The sequence below is a fragment of the Bos indicus genome, chromosome 13 (genome assembly GCF_029378745.1).
Source record: "Bos indicus isolate NIAB-ARS_2022 breed Sahiwal x Tharparkar chromosome 13, NIAB-ARS_B.indTharparkar_mat_pri_1.0, whole genome shotgun sequence".
Lineage (NCBI taxonomy): Eukaryota > Metazoa > Chordata > Mammalia > Artiodactyla > Bovidae > Bos > Bos indicus.
In genome coordinates this window covers 14,936,409-14,963,126 of record NC_091772.1, presented here as the reverse complement: position 1 = coordinate 14,963,126, position 26,718 = coordinate 14,936,409, and the positions used below count along the sequence as shown (strand labels likewise).

At 40.0% G+C, this 26,718-nt stretch overlaps 1 long non-coding RNA gene across 1 annotated transcript in view; it reads right to left on the bottom strand.

The window, feature by feature from the left end:
* Positions 1-359: 359 nt before the first annotated feature.
* Positions 360-26,718, bottom strand: part of LOC139186377 (uncharacterized) — a 194,714-nt gene continuing 168,355 nt past the window's right edge. The window contains exon 3 of the long non-coding RNA XR_011569918.1: positions 360-512. This is a non-coding gene — a long non-coding RNA (uncharacterized lncRNA). The remainder of the gene's footprint in view (positions 513-26,718) is intronic.

Sequence of the window (26,718 nt, the reverse complement as noted above, 5' to 3'; positions counted from 1 at the left end):
AAACTAAGGTGGCATAACTCAAGATGTAAGAATGAAGTTGAAGTATGTGGAGTAACCTGATTTTGTGTGACTTGTCATCCTCTGAAGCTGTCCAATCATTTGGGATTGTGGAAATATCCCCAGCTTGCTTTGTTTAAGTAGTTTGGTGTTTTGACCATCTTACTTGAATAACATATTTTTAAAATTTAAATAAGAAATGTAGCATAATACAGAAAAGCATATCACATTTATGCATAGAGTTTATAGGAGGCGTGTTATCTCTGTTAATGATAAGCAAAATTCACAGGCTTCGAACTAGGTTTTAATGTCATATTTCAACAGTTATTATACTATAACCAGTAGAATGTGATAGACTGACTAGAATGGATGTTTCCCCAATCTCTCACCATGTAAGGGCATATATTCTCAGCTGTGCTGTGGTCTGAGGCACTAGTTTCCCCTTGTGGTCTGCAGCAGGTCTTTTGCTTTGGCTGAGATCTAGGTAACTTGCTTGGGATATTCTGAATTCCCACCTGTGAAAAACAAAACATACAGACTGAGCCATGAAATTAAAAGACACTTTCTCCTTGAAAGGAAAGCTATGACAAGCCTAGACAGTATATTAAAAAGCAGAGCCATCACTTTGCTGACAAAGATCCATATGATCAAAGCTATGGTTTTGCCAGTGGTCATGTATGAATGTGAGAATTGGACCATAAAGAAGGCTGAGCACCAAAGATTTGATGCTTTCGAACTGTGGTGAGGAGACTCTTGAGAGACTGTTGGACTGTGAAGAGATTAAACCAGTCAATCCTAAAGGAAATCAACTCTGACTATTCATTGGAAGGACTGATACTGAAGCTGAAGCTCTAATACTTTGGCACCTTGATGCAAAGAGCCCACTCATCGTAAAAGACCCTGATGCTGGGAAAGAGTGAAGGCAAAAGGAGAAGGGAGCTGCAGAGGATGAAATAGTTAGCATCACTGACTCAATGGGCATGTATCTGAGCAAACTCCAGGAGATAGTGAAGGACAGAGGAGCCTGGTGTGCTGAAGTCTATGGGATTGCAAAGAGTTGGACATGACTTAGCAACTGAACAACACAACAGCAAACAACAGTGAGCTCTTGGGCCCCAGACTTCTGAGTGGAGTTCCATATCCTATCTCACTTAGAACTGACGGCTACATTTGCAAAGCCTGCCCCGTTATCTCAGCAACACTATAGGACACAAACCTTGAGCTCCTGTTTACTGAGATATTTCCTTTTCGGTTCTGACTACTGGAAATTTCCTTTCTTGCTCTCAAACCAAATTAGTTTTTAAATATGTATGTATATATTCATATTTGTTTTGATTAACACATTTTCCTAAAATTGTCTTGTGCATGTGTTTGGAACAGAGGGAAGCATTATACATGTGCTTGATTTATCACTTTGTTTAAGAACTGGTGTGTGTGTGTGTGTCTGTGTGTGTGTGTGCATGCTCAGTCGTGTCTGACTCTTTGCAACCCCATGCACTCGGGGCTTGCTTGGCTCCTCTGTCTTTGGGATTTCCCGGACAAGAACACAGGAGTGCGTTGCCATTTCCTCCTCAGGGGATCTTATTGATCCAGGGATTGAACCCAGGTCTGCACTGCAAGCAGTCTCCTGCTTGGCAGGTGGATTCTTTAACAACTGAGCCACCAGGCAAGCCCAAGAACTACTGACATAACTTTTCAAGTTACATGCTCATCTGATAAAGAACTCAAACTAGAACTCTGTTCATTTATCTCTACTTCTACTCTATCCTGTTGCCTCATGACTTTGAAACACACTGACCAAAATTTTGCTAAACTGAAGTTTGAGAAGGTCAGGGAATTCCCCTGATAAACTGTTCTAGTAATGTCATCTAAAAATGAGATTGGTAAAATTTGTTTTCAGTGAATTTATGCAAGTTCCTAATGGTCACAGTTTGAGGCTGTTTTTAGGTATTTTAATTCTTCCTCAAGAGTTTTCAGATAAACTTAGATCATGTCTACATTGGCAAAGCAGAGTTATCTAATAAATTCAGTACAAAATGTGGTTGTAGAATTGTCTAAATTGACTTTCTGGGCTGTCCAGATGATTGCTCAAGCCTTTGAATTATTGACAGTTTAGATGTGAGTTTATGATAGTACCATATTTTATTGCCTATTTCTGAGAGATTAAAGTACTGACTTTTACTGCATAGATATGCATCAGATACTATCTCTTTTGATGACCTTAGGGGCCAGTTCTGACCAACCTGAATTGATCACAAGTTTCAAGGAATAAAGAAAAGATTAGAAAAAGGGAATATTTACTATTACCTCCTAAAATAGTGCAGAAATATTTATGAAGAGAATTTTTGCATGTACATGTTTTTCAAGGGATTCATAAATTGAATATCAACCTCTCTTTATAGTGTGAACTACTGTGAAACTTGCAATATTTACATTATACTCCCAGTAAAAAGTATGCTTACTACTGTGGGCTATGGTATCATCAGTCAATAGTCATTGTTCATGGGTCCAGTGTCCCTTTCAGTATACAGGATTTTAGAAGTCTGGGAGAAACAGGGTACTCAAAGCAAGTGGAAATAGCTGGTGTATTTGGTTCATATTTCTAATATTTGCATAACATTAGATTTGTGTATACAGAGTCAAGGGCTTCCCAGGGAGCTTAGTGGTAAAGAATCCGCCTGCCAATGCAGGAGGCTCAAGAGAGGCAGGTTTGATCCCTGGGTCAGGAAGACTGCCTGGAGGAGGAAATGGCAACCCACTCCAGTATTCTCGCCTGGAAAATTCCATCAACAGGATAGCCTTGTGGGCTACAGTCCATGGGGTCACAGAGTAGGACATGACTGAGTCCACATACACAGATACAGAGCCAATGTAGCATTCAGCAGGGCAGAAATGCAAAAGTATTTCCTCTCCTGCCCCTTTTTGCATATCCCCTTACACTTGAGGTTGCTTGGTAACCAATTAGCTTTATCAATCTTGTCAGTTTCTTTCCGCCAACATTTAAGGTTGCAAATTCTTGCAAAATGACTTTCAGTCCACCTCCCTTAATACATTGCTAAAGGATAATTTTTAAATGCTCTGAGGTTTTGATTTTTAAAAGACATTTGCCAGAACGAAATCTGTTTTGATCTTCAACCAAGCAATGCGGGGAGCCAGCCTCCACCTACGGTTCCTCACTCCAGGTGGACGCCAACCCTTCCCAGACTCCCCGTGGAGGCTTCTGGGGAGAACTTGCCTCAGCCTGCTCATGCACCCTGGTCCCTCCAGCCCGGAGAATGCCAGGAAAGGCGGCAGGGGACCTCCCTTCCAGAAGAAGTTCAGAACTATCCAGACAGCATCAGCAGCATAATTTGGCTACTAGCTTTATTACCTGCTCTACGATTTTCAAACGTAGCTTCACTTAAAAGATTCATAATATGTATTTGAATGTAAGAATTCTTAAGGCAGTTCCTTCTTGGCGTGACTTCCAATATTTAAGTTTGGATGAACTCAGGCAGGGCGAAGAAAAAGATTCAAATGAACTTTCGTTTCTTTTATTTCCAGTCACCATCAGAAATTGATTCTACCCATTTCAACTATGTTAAAGGTCCAATTTATTTTCTAAGAAGCTAAAATAAGTACGTTTCCCAAGAGATTTTTCTCTATTTCACTTTATTCTGGGAAACATATACTTCTGTTTTGGCTAATTACTTAGGGAACACCAAAAAGCACATGTTACAATTTATAGCCTGGTTCAAAAGGATTTCCATCTTTTTACCATCCAGTTCCAGCAGAGGCCCATTGGTTCCTCTTGTCTTGTGCCTTTGATAGAACTAGGTTGCCTCGTATTTGCTCCTGCTCCTGACATGTTGACCACTTTGTTCGCCTGCTTGCTATCTACTGTCCTTTTCCGTAGAGACATTGGCACCAAACTGGTTTGGTTTGGGAATATTATCATTTGTTAATAACGAGTTTTAAGTTTTTCTCACATGATTTAAGAATGTAATTATAACATAGCATCTCAGGGTAATAAAAATGTACAATACACATTAAGTAAAGTTTTATTCAAGCCTTTAGCAGCCTTGAATTCCTTCCAGGTCTTTTTAGGGGAAATTTTCACCCCCAGGGGCTGGGGAACTTGGCATGGAACATCCATTAAGTGTAACGAGGGCTTGATTCCCAGTACACAGCAATGAGAGCTTGCCTTTCAAAAATTCCCTTTGATTTCACTTCAACAGATGGAAAAACATCTCTGTTTTGTGTTTTAGTCTTCAGTTTATGATTGGACAAGGAATAAAGTCCATGTCCCATAAGGTAGCTAGTATTAGTGACTGATTTTGTCCTTATACCATAATGTTTTCTCCCAATTTGTATTCCAATATAGTAAAGCCCATTAATGTACATAGATATTCCATGAATTAAACAAAAAAGTAACAAATGCTTCTTTTTGGCAACTTATGAAGGAGGCTCTTGGGTTCTCAGGGCGTCCTGCCACATGACTAGGTTGTGTTAATTCCCCTTTATAGAGTTAGCAGCATGCAGTGATGGAACGGGGAAGAGAACATCAAGGGAATTCCTGGTTTTCTACCAAAGTACTATGTTCATTTAGACTGGAACACTCTTCTGTCAGCCTCATTCTTTGCAGTTTTGCAACAAACCTAAATGCCTATGAAGTTTATTCTTCTAGTATGCATATTTTCATCTAATTTTGTAAAGTGAAAGTGAAAGTCGCTCAGTCCTGTCCAACTCTTTGCAGCCCCATAGACTACATAGTCCATGGAATTCTCCAGGCCAGAATGCTGGACTGGGTAGCCTTTCCCTTCTCCAGGGGATCTTCCCAACCCAGGGATTAAACCCAGGTGTCCCGAGTTGCAGGCAGATTCTCTACCAGCTGAGCCATCGTCTTAAAATGGCTGTGGGAAACATCACTGATAGCAATGAAATCTAGGATAGATTTTATCCAAAGGAGAAAGTAGGGGAGTGCCCTTCCTCTGTTCTCTTATGTTGAGCCCTACCCCACAACATACTACTTCTCTGAGAATTTAAGGGTTTTAATTTTACCTGCTTGAGTTCTTAAATAAAACCAAGTGATCTCAGAATTAGGGGTATAGTGTAACTGAAGTATCCTGGAACTTTGAATATAGGCAATATTTTAATTGCAAAGCATGATAGTCTTCTTTGACTGGCGTGGTTTGGGAATTTGCCAAAGTTGCTACATGTATCCGGAAATGTAAAAACTATTAGGTATATCCTTAACAAGGAAAAGGAGCCAGAGTCTTTATCTTTTCCTTCCCTTGATATCCTTGCTCATCAAATTTATGTTTTTCTTTTTATTTGAAAGCTAATGTTTCTCTTGAGGAAAGAATAACTGGCCAGTTGAAAGCTCAAGAAAATGACATCAAATAGTAATATTTAAATGTTTTTTAAAAGCAAGGGGACACAAGAGATCTTTTGCAGGTGATGAATATGTTAATTATCTTGTCTGTGGTGTTGGTATCGTGTGTGCATGTAAATGTCCAAACTCATGAAGCAACTTTGTATATTAACTATACTTTAGTAAAATTGAAAAAAGAATTTATACCTGTATGGGAAAACTTAAAGCATGCTAGAAAGGCTCCTGATTGAAAATATTCCTCATCTATATTGATGTTTAAAATATACCTTTCAATATACCTCTTTTGGCTCAAAGGACTTGTTTTAAGTTAAAATATAAATATAAATGCTATAGGAAAAAAATTTTTATATGCAATAACAATTTTGCCATAAGGGAATTTATCCACCCCTTCCTCTGTATTTTGACAGTGTCCTAAAGCCACGAGATCAAAAGCTGATAGTACTAAAAGAGGAAATGGCAGCTTTGGAACCCAGAGTTATGGGGCTGCCTTGGCAGAGCAGGTCTAGGAGGGACTTCTGGTTGGCCAGAGGCATTGTAATTTGTCACCTGAGAAAGAGATAAAGGAAGAGAACTATCTAGAGGCTGCTGTGTGAGAGATTAGGATCCTGGTGATGCAATTGGCTTCATCCATACTTTTGTCTAGAGTCGGTCCTAGGAATTGTTTCAGATATAGGAATGTGTTTTGTGCTCACCATTATGCTGGATATTGTCAACTTTGATCTTCACACACACAAAGAAACAATGATACTGACATGATGATCCTCATTTTAGGGTTCAGGGACCAACTGTGGGCTGCTTGCATTGGACACCCTGATGTTGTCAACCTGCTTGTCTGAGTCTCTACTTGAAAGTCAACAGTTGGAGGCCATTTACTTTTTAATCTATTTTGTGGCTGATTTTTTCAGAAGATAGTGAATGGAATAACCAGTTAATCAGATATAATAAATTTAGTTAAGGTTCTTGGGCTTGAATTTCACTTAGCTCATTACCTCTGAAAGGCAATGTTTTGAGTTTTTAAAGTTGTTTTCTTCCATATTCTACTCTGAATGATATGAGTGTTGAATAGCTGGCTGGAACTGAATTGGAGGGACAGGGCTGTAGGGGCTATATTGGCCTATGAGAGTTGGCTAGTTCTCTGCAGAAGTATCTGTGATTCTTTGTCAGCTGATCCTGAGTCTGTCCTGGTAAAAGCCTGTTTCTCAGCTGCCTTGCAACATGAGGACTACATGCCACTAATAAAACATGAGCAGAAGCATGCAGGGCACCCAAAAATGTCTCCCTAAAAGAGGGATAGGTAGTGTGTGTTTGAAGAACACTAAGAACAGTCTCCCTAAGATTATGTGTTTGAAGAACACTCTTTCCTCGATCGTACTGTCAGGAACCAAAGGAGTCTAAAGTGGGAAATTCAGGCTTTAAGCCATTTTTTCCTGGGTTTTCTGTGCTATGTAACCAAAACTAATTCCAACTGGAGAACAGCATTGGAAGCTCCCAGCACTTATCACCCACATGGCCCTCTTAAGAATAGAACGAAGTGACTGGAATGACTGGAAGTGATCAGGTGACGTGGAGCCCCATCCATCCAGGAATTGGCCTCTGGCCCCCAAAATTATCTTCCTCAATCTGGCCATCAGCCCTGAGGTGCCTGGCATGAGGACTCTGATTAAATCATGTTCTCCCATATATGACAGGGGGTAGTTGGTTTCTGAAGCAGGTAGAGAGAAGGTGTAATGAAGGATGGAGCCGTGAAGTCAGATGGCTGAAACCATGGCTGTGTCCTGATTGTATTCCAGATCTCCAGGGAGCCTGGCTGGGGAAATATTCCTGCAGGCTGCCTGCACTTCCTGGCCTCCTGACTCTCCTGAGGCCATCAGGACTGCAGGGTCTGAAGGACGTTGGACAACCCAGGGTAATCTGCCTAAGCGTGTCTCTGCTGTAGATTCAGAGAGCACCTAAATCATGAGTATCCCTGGAGTCCTTCACAGGACTCTCTGGAGGTCTCTGTTCTAACCATTCACAATGCTGCCAGGAGTAAAAAGAACAACCCGACAGGAACTCTCATGCACCAGAGACTGCAGAAGAAACACCAGCGCTCGACTATTTACTCTTGCCTTTGATGTTAAGAACAGAGTAAGTCTATTTTTGGTTTTAAGGTACTTTAAATGAATAAATGTATATTTTTATGAATAGTATATGAATATATTAGAGATTATTTTATTTGTTTATTTGAACATGTGACTTCTCCACACTGACTCATGACTCTCCTGCAGCCCTCCAGGCTCCTCTGTCCATGGGATTATTCTGGCAAGAATACTGGAGTGGGTTTCCACATCTTCCTCCAGGGGATCATACTAAACCAGGGTTTGAACACGTGTCTCCTGTCTTAGCAGGTGGATTCTTTACCACTGAGCCACCTGGGAAGCCCAAACATTAGCATCAGTTCAGTTCAGTTCAGTCGCTCAGTCGTGTCTGACTCTTTGCGACCCCGTGAACTGCAGCACACCAGGCTCCCTGTCAATTAACAACTCCCAGAGTCCACCCAAACCCATGCCCATCGAGTCGGTGATGCCATCCAATCGCTCATCCTCTGTCTTCCCCTTCTCCTCCTGCCCTCAATCTTTCCCAGCATCAGGGTCTTTTCCAATAAATCAGCCCTTCACCTCAGGTGGCCAGAGTATTGGAGCTTCATCTTCAACATCAGTCCTTCCAATGAACATCCAGGGCTGATCTCCTTTAGAATGGACTGGTTGGATCTCCTTGCAGTCCAAGGGACTCTCAAGAGTCTTCTCCAACACCACAGTTCAAAAGCATCAATTCTTCAGTGCTCAGCTTTCTTCACAGTCCAACTCTCACATCCATACATGACCACAGGAAAAACCATAGCCTTGACTAGACGGACCTTTGTTGGCAAAGTAATGTCTCTGCTTTTGAATATGCTATCTAGGTTGGTCATAACTTTCCTTCCAAGGAGTAACAGTCTTTTAATTTCATGGCTGCAGTCACCATCTGCAGGGATTTTGGATCCCCAAAAAATAAAGTCTGACACTGTTTCCAGTGTTTCCCCATCTATTTGCCATGAAGTGATGGGGCCAGATGCCATGATCTTAGTTTCTGAATGTTGAGTTTTAAGCCAACTTTTTCACTCTCCTCTTTCACTTTCATCAAGAGGCTCTTTAGTTCTTTTTCACTTTCTGCCATAGGGTGGTATCATTTGCGTATCTGAGGTTATTGATATTTCTCCTGGCAATCTTGATTCCAGCTTGTGCTTCCTCCAGCCCAGCAATTCTCATGATGTACTCTGAATATAAGTTAAATAAGCAGGGTGACAATATACAGCCTTGATGTACTCCTTTTCCTATTTGGAACCAGTCTGCTGTTCCATTTCTAGTTCTAACTGTTGTTTCCTGACCTGCATACAGATTTCTCAGGAGGCAGGTCAGGTGGTCTGGTATTCCCATCTCTCTAAGAATTTTCCACAGTTTATTGTGATCCACACAGTCAAAGGCTTTGGAATAGTCAATAAAGCAGAAATACATGTTTTTCTGGAACTCTCTTGCTTTTTCAATGATCCAGTGGATATTGGCAATTTGATCTCTGGTTCCTCTGTCTTTTCTAAATCCAGCTTGAACATCTGGAAGTTCACGGTTCATGTATTGCTGAAGCCTGGCTTGGAGAATTTTAAGCATTACTTTACTAGTGTGTGAGATGAGTGCAATTGTGTGGTAGTTTGAGTATTTTTTGGCATTGTCTTTCTTTGGGATTGGAATGAAATCTGACCTTTTCCATTCCTGTGGTCACTGCTGAGTTTTCCAAATTTGCTGGCATATTGAGTGCAGCACTTTCACAGCATCATCTTTCAGGATTTGAAATAGCTCCTCTGGAATTCCATCACCTCCACCAGCTTTGTTCATAGTGATGCTTCCTAAGGCCCACTTGACTTCACATTCCAGGATGTCTGGCTCTAGATGAGTGATCACACCATCATGATTATCTGGGTCGTGAAGATCTTTTTTCTACAGTTCTTCTGTGTATTCTTGCCACCTCTTCTTAATATCTTCTGCTTCTGTTAGGTCCCTACCATTTCTGTCCTTTATTGTGCCCATCTTTGCTTAAAATATTCCCTTGGTATCTCCAACTTTCTTAAAGAGATCTCTAGTCTTTGCCATTCTATTGTTTTCCTCTATTTCTTTGCACTGATCACTGAGGAAGGTTTTCTTATCTCTCCTTGCTATTCTTTGGAACTCTGCATTCAAACGGGTGTATCTTTCCTTTTCTCCTTTGCTTTTTGCTTCCCTTCTTTTCACAGCTATTTGTAAGGCCTCTTCAGACAGCCATTTTGCTTTTTTGCATTTCTTTTTCTTGGGGATTGTCTAGATTCCTGTCTCCTGTACAATGTCATGAACCTCTGTACATAGTTCATCAGGCACTCTGTCTATCAGATCTAGTCCCTTAAATCTATTTCTCACTTCCACTGTATAGTCATAGGGATTTGATTTAGGTCACACCTGAATGGTCTAGTGGTTGTCTCCACTGTCTTTGATTTCAGTCTGAATTTGGTTAGAAGGAGTTCATGATCTGAGCCACAGTCAGCTCCCCATCTTGTTTTTGCTGACTGTATAGAGCTTTTCCATCTTTGGCTGCAAAGAATATAATCAATCTGATTTCAGTGTTGACCATCTGGTGATGTCCATGTGTGAGTCTTTTCTTGTGTTGTTGGAAGAGGGTGTTTGCTATGACTAGTGCATTCTCTTGGCAGAACTCTATTAGCCTTTGCCCTGCTTCATTCTGTACTCTAAGGCTAAATTTGCCTGTTACTCCAGGAGTTTCTTGACTTCCTACTTTTGCTTTCCAGTCCCCTATAATGAAAAAGATGTCTTTTTTGGGTGTTAATTCTAGAAGGCCTTGAAGGTCTTCATAGAACTGTTCAACTTCAGCTTCTTCAGCATTACTGTTCAGGGCATAGACTTGGATTACTGTGATATTGAGTGGTTTGCCTTGGAAACTAACAGAGATCATTCTGTCATTTTTGAGATTGCATCCAAGTACTGCATTTTGGACTCTTGTTGACTATGATGGCTATTCCATTTCTTCTAAGGGATTCCTGCCCATAGTAGTAGATATAATGGTCATCTGAGTTAAATTCACCCATTCCAGTCCATCTTAGTTCGCTGATTCCTAGAATGTCAATGTTCACTCTTGTCATCTCCTGTTTGACCACTTCCAATTGCAGTGTTGCTCTTTACAGCATCGAACTTCGCTTCTATCACCAGTCCCATCCACAACTGGATGTTGTTTTTGCTTTGGCTCCATCCCTTCATTCTTTCTGGAGTTATTTCTCCACTGATCTCCAGTAGCATATTGGGCACCTACCAATCTGGGGAGTTCATCTTTCAATGTCCTATCTTTTTGCTTTTTCATACTGTTCATGGGGTTCTCAAGGCAAGAATACTGAAGTGGTTTGCCATTCCCTTCTCCGGTGGACCACATTTTGTCAGACCTCTCCACCATGACCTGTCCATCTTGGGTGGCCCCCCACAGCATGGCTTAGTTTCATTGAGTTAGACAAGGCTGTGGTCCATGTGATTAGACTGGCTAGTTGTCTGTGATTATAGTTTCAGTCTGTCTGCCTTCTGATCCCCTCTCTCAGTGCCTACCATCTTACTTGGTTTTCTCTCACCTTGGATGTGGGGTATCTCTCTCATACTAGCATAAATGTGACTAATTTGCTGTAGGTTGCAAGGGAAAAGATACTAAGATATTCAGATATAGCACAGTATAGGAGTAGGAAGAATTTTAGGAGAACAATGTGGATTTTGAAAACATGGTCATGAGATTCCAGTGATATCCAAGTGAAGTTGGGTATTCACTTGGTTTCCCAAGAGAAGTTGGCCATTTAGCAATTGCATATGAGTCTGAAGGACTTCCCTGGTGGCTCAGATGGTAAAGCGTCTATCTACAATGTGAGAGACCTGGGTTCGATCTCTGGGCTGGGAAGATTTCCTGGAGAAGGAAATGGCAACCCACTCCAGTACTTCTTGCCTTGAAAATCCCATGGATGGAGGAGCTTGGTGCAGGCTACTATCCATGGCGTTGCAAAGAATCTGGCAAGACTGAGCGACTTCACTTTCACTTTCTATGAGTCTGAAACTGAGCCAGGGGTTTAGAATGGAAAGATAAACTTGGAAATCACCAGTGTATCCATGGGCAGTTGAGACTAAGAGGGTGAAGAGATTGTTTTTTGAGAGTACAGAATAATAGAGCTTTGGAACCATTACCAGTTAGACTCACAGAAGTAAAAGACAACTGGCAGGAGAGGTTTAGGGGATGTCCCACATAATCTTCTAGGGTCTCTGCTTCATTTCAGCCCAACTCAGGGGAGATCAAACCAGTCAATACTAAAGGAAATGAACCTTGAACATACATTGGGAGGATTGATGCTAAAGCCGAAGCTCCAATACCTTGATTGAAGGCAGGAGGAGAAGAGGGCAACAGAGGATGAGATCGCTGGATGGCATCATTGACTCAATGGACATGAGTTTGAGCAAGCTCTGGGAGATTAGTGAAGGGCAGGGAAGCTTGGCAGGCTGCAGTCCATGGGGTTACAAAGTTTCAGACATGACTCAACAACAACAAAGGGAAGGATAAAGAAGAGGGAGGGTGCCATGATGGTGCTATGGGATCACACTGCCTCAGTCAGCACCAGGTCCTGGCTGTATGACCTGGGACAGTCAGTCTCTCTGAGCCTTACTTTCCTCATCTGTAAAAGGGGTAACCACAATTGTTTCATTGTCTTCTTGTGAGGACTAAATGAGATTATATATCTAAGGCTCTAGCCTCTGGAAAGCTCTACTACTAATAAGATAAGCTATTATCGATGCTTTTTTTTCTGTGGAAACTTAGTGAGGCCAGAGGCTCATCAACTTTCAGTGAGTATTTCACTGAGGCAGTGCTGAGGACTCTGAAATCTTTTCAGGTCCTCACATCCCCAGCGGAGGGTGTGATCTGGGCAAAGATGATTACATTATTTTTCTGTCTTACACTTATTTTCCTAGAAGATATTTCTCAAGGCAGATGAGAGCCTTTGTATTTTCAACCTTTAAAAATCAATTATTTCTGAGTTATTCTGCATATATGAAAAGCTCCAAATTAATTTCTACTGAATTTTCTTTTCTGTGATCAACGAAGAGGTCAGCTGGTAGAAGCTATGATATTCTAAACTAGTGCTGTGTACAGCCCCTCAGACTTCTAATTGCCTTAATTCTCTATAATTCTTTTCTGAGAACTGGCATCTTTTTATACAGCCTTACACATCTCAGCTTCTTAATATATGCATGAATGACAAAATGTTAATACGCAATTCATGTCACAGGGTTTACATGTGATAATTCTGCACATAAAAAAGCCTTAAAATTCAGAAGCCCTGGTCCCAAATGTTCTCTATTCTCATAACACACGAGGAGACAAAACCTCAGAACAGAGGTGGATCACGATATTCCTCGCTCATTCATTATATACAGTATCTCTGCCCCGGCCTTTAGATTTCCCTGTACACCTCAGGAAAATGTTGGGAGATGGATTGAACCAGCGTCTAGAGGTAAATGATGCACATTGCATTACCTGAGTTGCTATCTCCCCAATAGCTTTTTCTCCCCCCTCCTTTTTTTTTTCCCCAAAAGAGAACATCTTTGGAAATTGAGAATATTCAGTGAACAGAACTCATAAATCAAATCATTATCATTAATAATCAAAGTGAGACGTTGTAAGAAATAGCAAATTAATCACAACTGGCAGCTGAAGCTACTTCCAGCCTGTGTGCTCTCTGCATACTAAAGGGAGCAGAAGTTTCCCCTCTGTGGTTTTATTTTTTATTATTTTCTCAGTGAACACCGAACTTTTTGGCAAACTGGGAACTATATCCAAACCCAAATTTTCATACTATGGGTATGATCGATTCTATTTGATGAAACTTTGTTTTCAGAACCACTTTGGATCCATAATAAGCTACACGATAATCTAAAGTACTTTGCTGATACTGACACTGTATATTTAAAATTGAAGGCATTTTCTAGAGAATAAAAATAAGGAGTGGTATTACAAATGTGTATTTAACTTACTATTTATGTCCTGCTTTTTCGGTCTTAATTCTTTTATTTTCTTGTTTTTGTCTTTTTTTTTTTTAATAATAATTATTTGACAAACGGAGGAGCCTAATGGGCTGCCGTCATGGGGTCGCACAGAGTTGGACACGACTGAAGCGACTTAGCAGCAGCAGCAACCATAGTTTAAATGTCTTTCGGGGGGAAATCTAAGGGAAATTTAAACATAGTATCTTCTATTCTCATAATGGCTTTCAGGAGCACAATACTTTGAATTCTGAGAACAATTTATTTATTCCAGAAAAAAAAAAAAAAATGTTTTCTAGTATAATGTTACTTTTCTGACTTTCCTGTGAAGAATGACTTTTTTTAATAGGGGGAATGTGAGTCCAGAACAATTTAAGTCCTGTCCAACCACACAGCGATTCTGGATTCAAATCTAAAGAACCTGTATTCCCTGAGCCAGCCAGCAGTAGCAGTGTTGTCAGAATTTTTGGTTTTGACTGACACTTGAAAAGACACATAAATTTTAAAAAATAGTAGAAAATAAATACTAATTTGTGGATTTCATTTTTACTTCCATATTTAATTAAAATTTACTGAGTGATAAATGCATTAGTGATTTCAGAAGGTTCAGAAATATAATAAGCTCTAGAGAGAAAGGCAAATCCTTACATACAAAATATGTAGGGATTAGAAGAAAATAGAAATAAAAAGCAAAGTATATTTGAGGTTTGAGAAATATAATATTTCTGTAAAGCCCATGTGGTTATAAGAGTCTGTGCTTTTGCTAGGCATAACTTAACTAAGAAATGAAGGAGAAACACTGAGACTGTCATTTTCTTTTACCCAGAATCATTTTTCCTTCCATGACTGTTACCAATTACCTTAGCTCAATTCAATAATCCTCATCAGTACTCCAGGAGTTTAACTGGAAAGCAATATTAAGGATCTAAATGTTGGGGTTTTGTGAAAGTAGAATTCTCAAAATCTTTTCAGCAGATTCCTGAATTATTCAAGAGTGTCAGTATATATTTCTTTCCTATCACCTATATATGGGTATTTTCTTCCTTTTGAAAGCATCTCAGTTCGGTAGAAAAGCAAACAGTGATTCTATGATGCCTATTTTCTTGAAGGCAGACTGGGAAAGTATTTTTTAAATAGATAAATGTATTTTCTTTCTCTAACATTAAATATGTTGGTTACTACTTCTTAACAATTTTCTGGCCTTTTTTTTTTTTTTCCAGTTTATGTTTGTGGCACAATTTTTTTTTCTCCTTTACTTTCTCCACTAACCTTTTCACTGGGGGAAATCATTCAACATGACAATGTTCAACATGATATACATTTTATGAGCTCTTCACTGGGGACCCAGCCTTCTCTGGAGAGTTCTGATGCCCTAGAAATCCCAAAGGTAGTTTGAAGGGATAAAATCCCAACTTGTTAATGATGCAGACATTTCTCAAAAGATGCGGTCATTTCCATCTGAATAGCTCATTACATCAATTAACTGTGAGAAAGACATTGGCTCCTTTAAGAAGAAAAGCCAAGTAGCAGGTAAGGCATAAGTTTGTCCTTTGGGTTTGTGTTTTGCAGTATTTGAGATAGCTTGTTAGAAGATGCAATGTGTCTCTTTCTAATTGATTCCCGAATATGAAGGAATGAGAGATGAATACAGTTGGTTTCATAACATCTCCTCATTGGATTCCCCAAAACATTCTGTTCATACTTCCTTGACCCTGGAGAATAGCTTTTATGGTTTGAAACCATTGATAAAGTGGCCAATCAGTTATAACTTTCAAGGATCACAGAGGCAGGTTTCTTGACTGTCTGCTGGTGTATATATATATATATTTTTTTTTTTTCTTGTAAGCATTTCTGATGTGTGAATAAGGAAATACCATTAGTAAGAAAACACTAAATAAGACTGCAAACCATGGACAAGCAAGGAATAAAACGGATTATCTGACATGATAGACTGGCTAATACAGACTTTCCTTCTTCTTTTCCTTTCTTTTCTCTCACATTCAGGCATACCCTCAGCTTCTGTTTTTCGTCACTCACACAGGGCTTCCAAAGAAACTTAAGCTTTTGTGGCCGATTACTCAGGATTTAATTACATGGATGTAAAATAGTGCCTGGGTAATAATGCACGTGGGGTTATTCAATAACACAAGGAATGTAAAGCGATTCCATATCTCCTTGAATCAGGAATATTAATTAATCATATGATGAGAATGCAACATTCTATTTACCAGTGCAAGAGGCTGCCAAGATCTTTCTGACTTTAATAATTGCACATGCTGTTGTGGGAGGAAAAAATTAATTTAGTTATTAAATTGGAGGGTGCTTTTTTCCTGTCATGGAGGAGTTGGAAAGTAGCCAGGCCATAACGTGAAAGTTATGAGGCTTGGGGTGTGGATTACTTTTATTGAAAGCCTTCTCCACCTTTAAAGAAAAGTATAAAAGTGTTGGAATGGGACACAAAGCTTGTTTCTCATGCATGCTGATCACATAGCAATCAGGTTTTTTTCCATCTTGTCCCATGTGGTTTGCAGTGCACATAAGGACGCCCCCCTCTTAAGGTACACACCAGCTTGAGGAAGTGCTTGCTGCCATGTACCAGCTGCAGTCACGCGATGGGAGCAGAGATAGTCTTCACAAAGGCAGAGCATTTCAGGGAAGTGCAGGTCCATGTATGGAGGGCTGTGGCAAAGAGGAATGTGATGTCTTCCCATCTGACTTCCTTGCATCCTCATCTTTCCAGGCTTTTCCTGTTCCTTTTCCTTCTCTACCTTCAGTTTTTAAATTCCCTCTTGCAAGAACCACCTCGAGGGCCTCTACTGATTAGCTCAACCTGAGGAGAATTTGCTTCTGTTACTTCCCCATCCTCTCCTGTCCTTCTTCTTTTCCTTCTTCTATCAGGACTTGAACTCAGTTCAATTTGGACCCTTTCCCTGGTGGCTCAGAGGATAAAGCGTCTGCCTGCAATGCAGGAGACCTGAGTTCGATCCCTTGGTTGGGAAGATCCCCTGGAGAAGGAAATGGCAACCCACTCCAGTATTCTTGCCTGGAGAATCCCATGGACAGAGGAGCCTGGCGAGCTACAGTCCATGGGGTCGCAAAGAGTCGGACACGACTGAGAGACTTCACTTTCACTTTCCCAGACCCTAAATAGCAAACATATATGCTCTATATTTGGGCTTCCCTAGTAGCTCAGCTGCTAAAGAATCTGCTTGCACTGCAGGAGACCCCCAGTTTGATTTCTGGGTCAGGAAGATACCCTGGAGAAGGGATTGGCTACCCACTCCAGTGTTCTTGGGCTTCCCTGGTGGCTCAGATGGTAAAGAATCCTTCTGCAATTTGGGAGACCTGGGTTCAAACCCTGGGTTGGGAAGATCCCCTGGAGAAGGAAAGGGCTATCCGCACCAGTATTCTGGCCTGGAGAATCCCCATGGACAGAGGAGCCTGGTGGGCTGCAGTCCATGGAGTTTCAAAGAGTCAAACATGACTGAGTGAGCAAGCATGAATGCTCTAGTTTATGTATATATCACTTTTTAGCTCCTGCTAAACTTCTTGCAGGTGGAGATAGATTCTTCCAATCTTTGCAGTTCTAAGTGGTACGTAGAGGTGTTTTTACACCTTGGTTTTTAACCATTACTCATTGTCTTCGTTCGGAAGAACAGGGAAAGTGAGGTGGAAGTGTAATTACTTATCCCAGCAATTTATTAGAAAAATATATCCTTCAGCAAGTCATTGATGATCCTGGTCCCTAGTGCCTTCATTGTAAAAAGTATTATCCCATGCTGCTGCTGCTACTAAGTCGCTTCAGTCGTGTCCGACTCTGTGCGACCCCCCGGATGGCAGCCCACCAGGCTCCTCTGTCCACGGGATTCTCCAGGCAAGAATACTGGAGTGGGTTGCCATTTCCTTCTCCAATTATCCCATACTTTTATGTAACTAATATTGTATGATCTGATACTGTATGCTTATTTTATTTGGTCTTTTCAAAGTATAGTGCTTTCCCCAAGACACCTAAAAGTTTTCATAGAAATTGTTTAATAGAAATGAAATAGAAGAGTTTAATGGAAAATAGTTTACTAGAACTAGAAGACAAGAACTGTAATTTGGGTAGAAGAGAACTATATCTTTTTGGCTTATTATTTATTACATAAATTTTGAATTTATATTAAACATTGTAATTTTTCTATTTTTCTTTATATTTAATAATTCCTGAATTAACCAAATTTGAGAGTAACTAATTAAGTATATATGCTAATACATGCTGAATTAACATATATGCAATAAATTTTAATATATGCACATAATAATATTCACAAAATATTATGTATGGATTCGAATTGGCTTTTCTTTAGAAAATATGGTGTTCAGAGTTTCATTGCAAATGATATTCCAAATTCAACACATCTTTAAACATTTGGGATCCTAACATTTAGCTGTGGTCTATTACAAGTTAAAAGATGTTATCTCACATTTCTGTCCAGCTCCTTAATTTCATTTGAATATCCATCTCTATCTCCTGTTGAACTTTGAGGGAATTTTAAAGAAACTCAAAAGCATTTACCTGAAGCTAGAATTTCCACATTTCCTTCTCTCAACATATATTTCCATACTTGCTTCTAAAGAATTGAAAAGAGGTTTATGATGCTTTCTGAGGGGAGCCCTGAGTGTGAACAGTATGAAACACTTAACATATAAACAACTTTAAGAAAATCCAGACCTGGGGCAAATAATTAAAGGCAGAACTTCAAAACAGGTTTGTTGATATTACCTGTGTGGGAAGAGAATCACAGCTTTGAGCTTGAGGGACTTTGTCATATTCATTAAAAACTGGAAACCATCATTCTCATATTTTGACAGACTACTAGATCATGGAACAGAGTAGATAGCCAGGAAATACATTCCTCCATATAGGGATTTTTGACAACAATGTAAGGCCAGTTCAGTGAAGAAAGAATCATCTTCCAACAAAAGGTACTGGAATATTGGATCAGTTCAGTTTAGTTCTGTCTCTCAGTCATGTCTGACTCTTTGCGACCCCATGGACTGCAGCATGCCAGGCTTCCCTGTACATTACCAATTCCTGGAGCCTACTCAAACTCATGGCCATTCAGTTGGTGATGCCATCCAATCATCTCATCCTCTGTTGTCCCCTTCTCCTCCCATCTTAAATCTATCCCAGCATCAGGGTCTTTTCAAATGAGTCATTTTTTTTTTTTTTTTTTACATCAGATGGCCAAAGTATTGGAGTTTCAGCGTCAGCATCAGTCCTTCTAATGAACACCCAGGACTGATCTCCTTTAGCATGCACTGGTTGGATTTTCTTTGCAGCCCAAGGGACTCTTAAGAGTCTTTTCCAACACCACAATTCAAATTAATCAGTTCTTTGGTGCTCAGCTCTCTTTATAGCCCAATTCTCACATCCATACATAACCACTGAAAAAACCATAGCCTTGATTAGATGGACCTTTGTTGACAAAGTAATGTCTCTGCTTTTTAATATGCTGTCTAGGTTGGTCAAAACTTTTCTTCCAGGGAGCAAATGTCTTTTAATTTCATGGCTGCAGTCACCATCTGCAGTGATTTTGGAGCCCTCCAAAATAAAGTCTTTCACTGTTTGCATTGTTTCCCCATCTATTTTCCATGAGTGATGGGACCAGATGCCATGATTTCACTTTTCTGAATGTTGAGTTTTAAGCCAACTTGTTCACTCTCCTCTTTCACTTTCACCAAGAGGCTCTTTAGTTCTTCTTCACTTTCTGCCATAAGGGTGGTATCATCTGCATATCTGAAGTTATTGATATTTCTCCTGGTAATCTTGATTCCAGCTTGTGCTTCTTCCAGTCCAGTGTTTCTCATGATGTATTCTGCATATAAGTTAAATAAGCAGGGTGACAATATACAGCCTTGATGTACTCCTTTTCCTATCTGGAACCAGTCTGTTGTCCCATGTCTTGTTCTTACTGCTGCTTCTTGACCTGCATACAGATTTCTCAGGAGGTAGGTTGTGTGGTCTAGTATTCCCATCTCTTGAAGAATTTCCCACAGTTTGTTGTGATTCACACAGTCAAAGGCTTTAGTGGAGTCAATGAAGCAGAAGTAGATGTTTTTCAGGAATTCTCTTGCTTTTACTATGATCCAGTGGATGTTGGCAATTTGATCTCTGGTTCCTCTATCTTTTCTAAATCTAGCTTGAACATCTGAAAGTTCACATACTATTGAAGCCTGGTTTGGAGAATTTTAAGCATTACTTTGCTAGCATGTGAGATGAGTGCAATAGTGCGGTAGTTTGAGCATTCTTTGGCATCACCTTTCTTTGGGATTGGAATGAAAACGGACCTTTTCCAGTCTTGTGGTCACTACTGAGTTCTCCAAATTTGCTGGCATATTGAGTACAGCACTTTCACAGCATCATCTTTTAAGATTTGAAATAGCTCAACTGGAATTTCACCACTTCCACTAGCTTTGTTCATAGTGATACTTCTAAGGTCCACTTGACTTCACATTCCAGGATGTCTGGCTCTAGGTTAGTGATCACACCATCACAGTTATCTGGGTCATGACGATCTTTTTCATATTGTTCTTCTGTGCATTCTTGCCACCTCTTCTTAACATCTTCTGCTTCTGTTAGGTCCATACCGTTTCTGTCCTTTATTGTGCCCATCTTTGCATGAAATGGTCCCTTGGTATCTCTAATTTTTTTGAAGAGGTCTCTAGTCTTTCCCATTCTGTTGTTTTCCTCTATTTCTTTGCACTGATAACTGAGGAAGGCTTTCTTATCTCTCCTTGCTATTCTTTGGAACTCTACATTCAAATGGGTATATCTTTCCTTTTCTCCTTTGCTTTAGCTTGGATATTCATGTGCAAATAAATAGTAAACTTTGATCCATACCTTTCACCCTTACACCATATCTAACGTGATTATGAATCTATAATTCCTCCAAACAAACAAACAACCCATTCTATCAGCCCTCCCTGACCCACCCTATAAGAGCAGAGTAGAGGAAATGTTTAAACGGACAGTAGCAATCCTACCACCTTGTAGCAAAATAAGAAGGGAGGGCTTATTGGATGATGAAAATTGAGAAGTGGGAGAGTTTGGGAGAGGTGAGGAAAAGCATATGGTTAGAAATTGATCAGCACTAGTGGGGCAGTTTAGTAAATGTGATATGTACCTGGGCTGCTGAGTTGTTGGCATTACTTGCAATCAGCCAAGAACAATGAGAATACCCACCTACACTTGAGAAGGAGTTAGTTCAGTTCAGTCTCTCAGTTGTTTCTGACTCTTTGCAACCCCATGGGCTGCAGCACACCAGGCCTCCCTGTCCATCACCAACTCCTGGAGCTTGCTCAAACTCATGTTTATTGAGTCAGTGATGCCATCCAACCATTTCATCTTTTGTTGTCCCCTTCTCCTCCTGCCTTCAATCTTTCTCAGCATCAGGGTCTTTTCCAATGAGTCAGTTGTTCGCTCAGGTGACCAAAGCATTGGAGCTTCAGCTTCAGCGTCAGTTCTTCCAATGAATATTCAGGACTGATTTCCTTTAGGATTGACTGGTTGGATCTCTTTGCAGTCCAAGGGACTCTCAAGAGTCTTCTCCAACACCACAGTTCAAAAACATCAATTCTTTGGTGCTTAGCTTGCTTTATGGTCCAACTCTCACATCCATACATGACTATAGGAAAAACCATAGCTTTGACTATATGGACTTTCATCAGCAAAGTCATGTCTCTGCTTTTTAATATGCTGTCTAGGTTTAAAAGGAGTAGGGATCAATATTAGAAGTCTCTATTAAGGAGATCAAACCAGTCAGTCTTAAAATCAACCTTGAATATTCATTGGAAGGATTGAGGCTGTAACTCCAATACTTTGGCCACCTGATGCAAAGAGCTGACTCATTGGAAAAGACCCTGATGCTGGAAAAGATTGAGGGCAGGAGGAGAAGGGGGTGACAGAGGATAAGATTGTTGGATGGCATTACCGACTTGATGGACATGAGTTTGAGCAAGCTCCGGGAGTTGGTGATGGACAGGGAGGCCTGGTGTGCTGCAGCCCATGGGGTCGCAAAGAGTCGGACGTGACTGAGCGACTGAACTGAACTGACTCCTTCTCAAGTGTAGGTGCGTATTCTCACGGGTCTCGGTTGTTTGCAATAATGTCAACAACTCAGCAGCCCAGGTACCGGTCATCTTTACTAAACTGAGCCATCAGTGCTTATCTTAGTTCAAGGGAAGGGAAATAGTCATAAAAATCAGAAGTAGGCACTAAGAATGAAGTCTTCTGGGCCTTTTAGTGAGAAAGTTAAATTCCATTTAGAAGTCTTCCCTTTTAGAATGTTAAGAAATGCTTGATGTATTTTAAAATATTTTAATCAAAACTATTGTCTTAAATGTTGCTTATAAGGGGCAAACTATTATTTGGGAAAGCTGTTATGCCGAAAGATTATTCTCTGAGAGTTTTAGCTAGCCAGTATTTTACTTTATGTGCTGTGTACTGTGCTCAGTCGCTTCAGTCATGTCAACTCTTTGTGACCCCATGGACTGTAGCCCACCAGGCTCCTCTGTCGATGCTGGGGTGGCTTGCCATTTCCTTCTGAAGGGGATCTTCCTAGACCAGGGATTGAACCTGCATCTCCTGCATCTCCTGTGTTGCATGTAGATTCTTTACCTGCTGAACCATTGAGGAAGCCCATTTTACTTTATTCCATTTATTTCCCCATGTAATCCATTGTTTCCTTTTAATTACGATTTAATATAAATCTTAATCAAAATTATTACAATTATATGGGAAATAGTTTCAGACACAGGAGAAATTTTTTTTACAAATGACTTTGTTAGTCAAAATCACTTTTGATTTTTGTTTAATTCCTTATTGTCACAATAGCATTTTTAAAGGGTACTTAATCTAAATATTTTGAGAACTGAATATTTTATTCTAAGTTCAGTATTGTATATAATGACATTTTATCAAATTCCTAATCAATAAAATCCATTTTAAATATTTTTATGCACAAAGCATTGCATCAATTATTGGGTGTAATTCAAATTGATTTAATACCTTGTGCTTAGACCAAAAAACTCACATTGAAAGACAAGACAATGTCATAAAATCCATAAAAAGATAACTAAGAAAAAAAATAGGTAGTTCAGGGATGGAATAGACAATATATGCTGAAGAAATCAGAAACAAATATTCAGAGACAGAACTCAAAAAACATCAAACCCATCCTCCCCTAACCACACCATTGTTTTCTCTTGTGTATAAATCTCATTTCAAATTCATATGTGAAGTAAGGGAAAAAGCACCCGGTGGAAATCAGGAGACTTTGACTTTACTTCTTTTTCCGAGGAATTTTGGCCATGATATTTAACATAAAAAGTCAATCCCACAAATTGAGAGAGTTAAATCAGATACCCGCTTCATGCTGAAGATACACACTTCTATAGACTTCTACTGAAAGTATAGTTTGTTGACATGAACATCTATATGTTCATATAAACCATGTCACAGATGGTGGTAGAGTTATTCTGGGACCCACTTACATATATGATTCCTTAGTGCGTCATCTTTAATATGGATATAATTATCATCTTCTTTGCCTAAAGACAGAAGCTCTGCATGCTTTTAAGGTCCTTTTCAGGTCAAGAACCTGTGGATCCATGAGAATTATTACGTTTATAATTACACACAACAGTTGAGTTTAGATGTATGGCATGGAAAAAATATATTCCAAAATGGTGTTTAAAAAGGGTGCTACTCCAATACTACTCCAGGCTGATGATAGCCTCTGCTTCTAGTAGTTTGAAATAAACCCCAAAATATTGGCAAATTTTTTGAAAGAAATTTGGGATGTAATACATTTAAGGGCAATATATCAAGTATGTTACAAAAATCCCAGGTCATAAAAATTTTCTCTTTCCCCTTTCATTCCTGTGCCCTCCTCTCATCTCCCATTGAGGTGGAACTCTATCAATCAATATATCTTAAATTACATTGGTGTGATCTGTGGTTTAGTCAGTAAGTCATGTCTGACTCTTTGTGACCCTATGGACTGTAGCCCGCCAGGCTCCACTGTCCATGAGATTTCCCAGGCAAGAATCCTGGAGCGGGTTGCCATTTCCTTCTCCAGGGGATCTTCTAGACCCAGGGGTCAAACAGCATCTCCTGCACTGCAGCAGTTTCCTACATTTCGGGTGGATTCTTTACGGACTGCGCCACCAGAGAAGCCCTTAAAAGGATCTACATGCCAACAGAGAGTGCAGTGGAACATCAATGCAAATTTGGAAACATAGTTTAAGATGAAAAAAATTAAGTGACAATTATCAAGAAAGATACAGTTGCACATTGATTTCTGCAAACACCCAAAATGAAGCATGGAAGTTTAGTGAATCAAAGGTTGTTTAAAATTTATTAGTGTCTGGAAAAATAAATAAGTCCTGTTTTAAACACTGTTTAAAGTTGCTTAAAATGAAGTACCGATTGCCTTCTTTATTTTTAAGGAAAATTTGGATTTCAAACTATCAAATTTATTTACAGAATTAAAAATTTAAAACTGGTTATTAACCACCATACATCAAGCCACAAAATGTCTGGAACATGTAGTTTTAGTCAACAGACTTTAAGACAATTAGCAGAGCTGGAAAAAAAATCACAAACTGCACAATTTAAATTATCACAGGACTGTAGCCATCCCCATCTCCACTCTGTATGCTAATGATAAATTCAACATCTAATACATGTGGAAGAAAATGAGAAAGAGAAGTACAAGGGACATTTTATATCTGATCAAGGTATTAGTATAGCTCTCTGATTTTAATTAAGGAAATAATAATTAATTCAAAATTATTTAAAATATTTATGACATTATACTTAAAACCCAAAGGATACCATCAAAGGTACAATCTTATTTTGATGCTGGTTTGGCAAACAGAACATGAAATGTCATGGAGTTAATCACTGCATCTTAACTAAGTGACCATGATACATTCTGACTCATTTTCTTCATCTGTAAAATGGGACATCTATACACGATTGTTGGAAGGATTCACGGCTCTGAGACATGACCCTTAAAGACTTCCTTGAGATCTCTTTACCAGCCAACTAAAAAACTCAGTGCAAAGTCATCCAGTCTTACACTAAATTCTATAATCTCAGAGACAGTGACTGGGAAACCATCTCCCATATTTCCATGCAAATACTTTTTCTCATCAACCAGCTGACTGAAGAAAACCTTCAATATGCTCTGTTTCCCATCTTCTTACTTGCTTTCTGTTTTCTTACTCCACTGTGCTGTACTGTCCTTAGTCATTCAGTCATGTCCAACTCTTTGGGACCCCATGGACTGTAGCCCGCCAGGCTCCTATGTCCACAGGGATTTTCTGGGCAAGAATACTGGAGTGGGTTCCCATGCCCTCCTCCAGGGGATCTTCCCAACCCAGGGATAGAACCCAGGTCTCCTGCATTGCAGGTGGATTCTTTACCATCTGAACCACCAGGGAAGCTCACGAATACTGGAGTGGGTAGCCTACCCTTTCTCCAGGGGATCTTCCTGATTCAGGAATCAAACCCATGTCTCCTGCATTGCAGGCATATTCTTTACCAGCTGAACTACCAGGGAAGCCCTCCTACTTCACTCCCCACCCCCAAGTCTGGAAGGATTTATTCAAGTATTACAACTGCAGACATAAACCAGTGTTATCATTGTGTTTTGATTAATTTGGCTTGGTTTGGGCAACAATTTCATTACTGACCATAAAATTTTCTGAGTTTTATTCTAATATGTCACTATGATACTTGGGTTATTCCTAGGCTATAAACTCGAAAATGTGTGTGAAATAACCTAGTGATAAAACAATTTGCTAGTTGTCAGAAGAGTGGGGTTCTAGCCTCAGTTTCACCTGAGGAAGTCTGTGATTCTGGTTATATTCTTCTCAATAGAAAATCTTAGTTGGACTGATAGTTGGACTGGTCTTAAAGGATCTCTAGCTTTAAAAGTCTAGGAGTAAATAAGAAACACCATACTATTTGGGCAGGTATGGTTTGCTCAATCTACCTGTATGAACCCTGAATTTTCTTTTGTAATGTGTAAATACATAAATAGTGAGCTTCCCAGGTGGCTCAGATGAATCTGCCTGCAATGCAGGAGACCCGGGTTTGATCTCTGGATTGGGAAGATCTCCTGGAGAATGGAATGAAAACCTACTCCAGTATTCTTGCCTGGAGAATTCCACAGACAGATGATCCTGGCAAGCTACCCAGCATGGGGTTGCAAAGAGTCTGACATGACTGAGTGACTAACACAAACATAAATAGTAAGTGGGTTATCCTCCTCTGGCATTTATACTGCTTTTAGGAACACATGGGGAAGGTATACTTTTCAAAATTTCAATATCACTCAGCTCTGTTGACATTAATATTAATGTTAATTGCGCTGCCTTGTGTAATTTGTTATGTTGCTGCTGCTGCTGCTGCTGCAGCATCACTTCAGTCATGTCCGACTCTGTGCGGCCCCATAGACAGCAGCCCACCAGGCTCCCCCGTCCCTGGGATTCTCCAGGCAAGAACACTGGAGTGGGTTGCCATTTCCTTCTCCAAGGCATGAAAGTGAAAAGTGAAAGGGAAGTCGCTCAGCCTTGTCCGACTCTTCGTGACCCCATGGACTGCAGCCCACCAGGCTCCTCTGCTCATGGGATTTTCCGGGCAAGAGTACTGGAGTGGGGTGCCATTGCCTTCTCTGGATTTGTTATGTTAGCACTTTATGAAGACAATGTTAAAGTAGATCAGCATAGTATCTGATAGCTCATAGTAGCTTAGCCAAATAACTTGATGCTGCCTACTAAGAAAGAACCACTCAATAAATATTCATAGATTTGGTCTCATATCATCACTGAGTAGTGAGTTTTTTCTTCCCCCAGAGCTTTTTATCTGTCACATGCATTGAAGGTAAGATCATGCCATAAATTCTTTTCATAGTGAACTGTTGCAAGTGGCCCCTGAGCAGTTACTGGTGGGCCCACTAAGATTGGCTTCCTGTTGTTTCAATAAGATTGACACTAAGATCAGCCTAAGATTGATATTTTGTGAGACTGACACATCTGTCGTATCCAACATTCCAGCAGAGAGCAACTGTGAATAGTTATGCATCTCGACTGTGCTCACATCACGAACAGTGTGATCTTTTTAATTTTGATGTCTTAATTCATCTCTATTTTCAAAATTTTCTATTTATCATT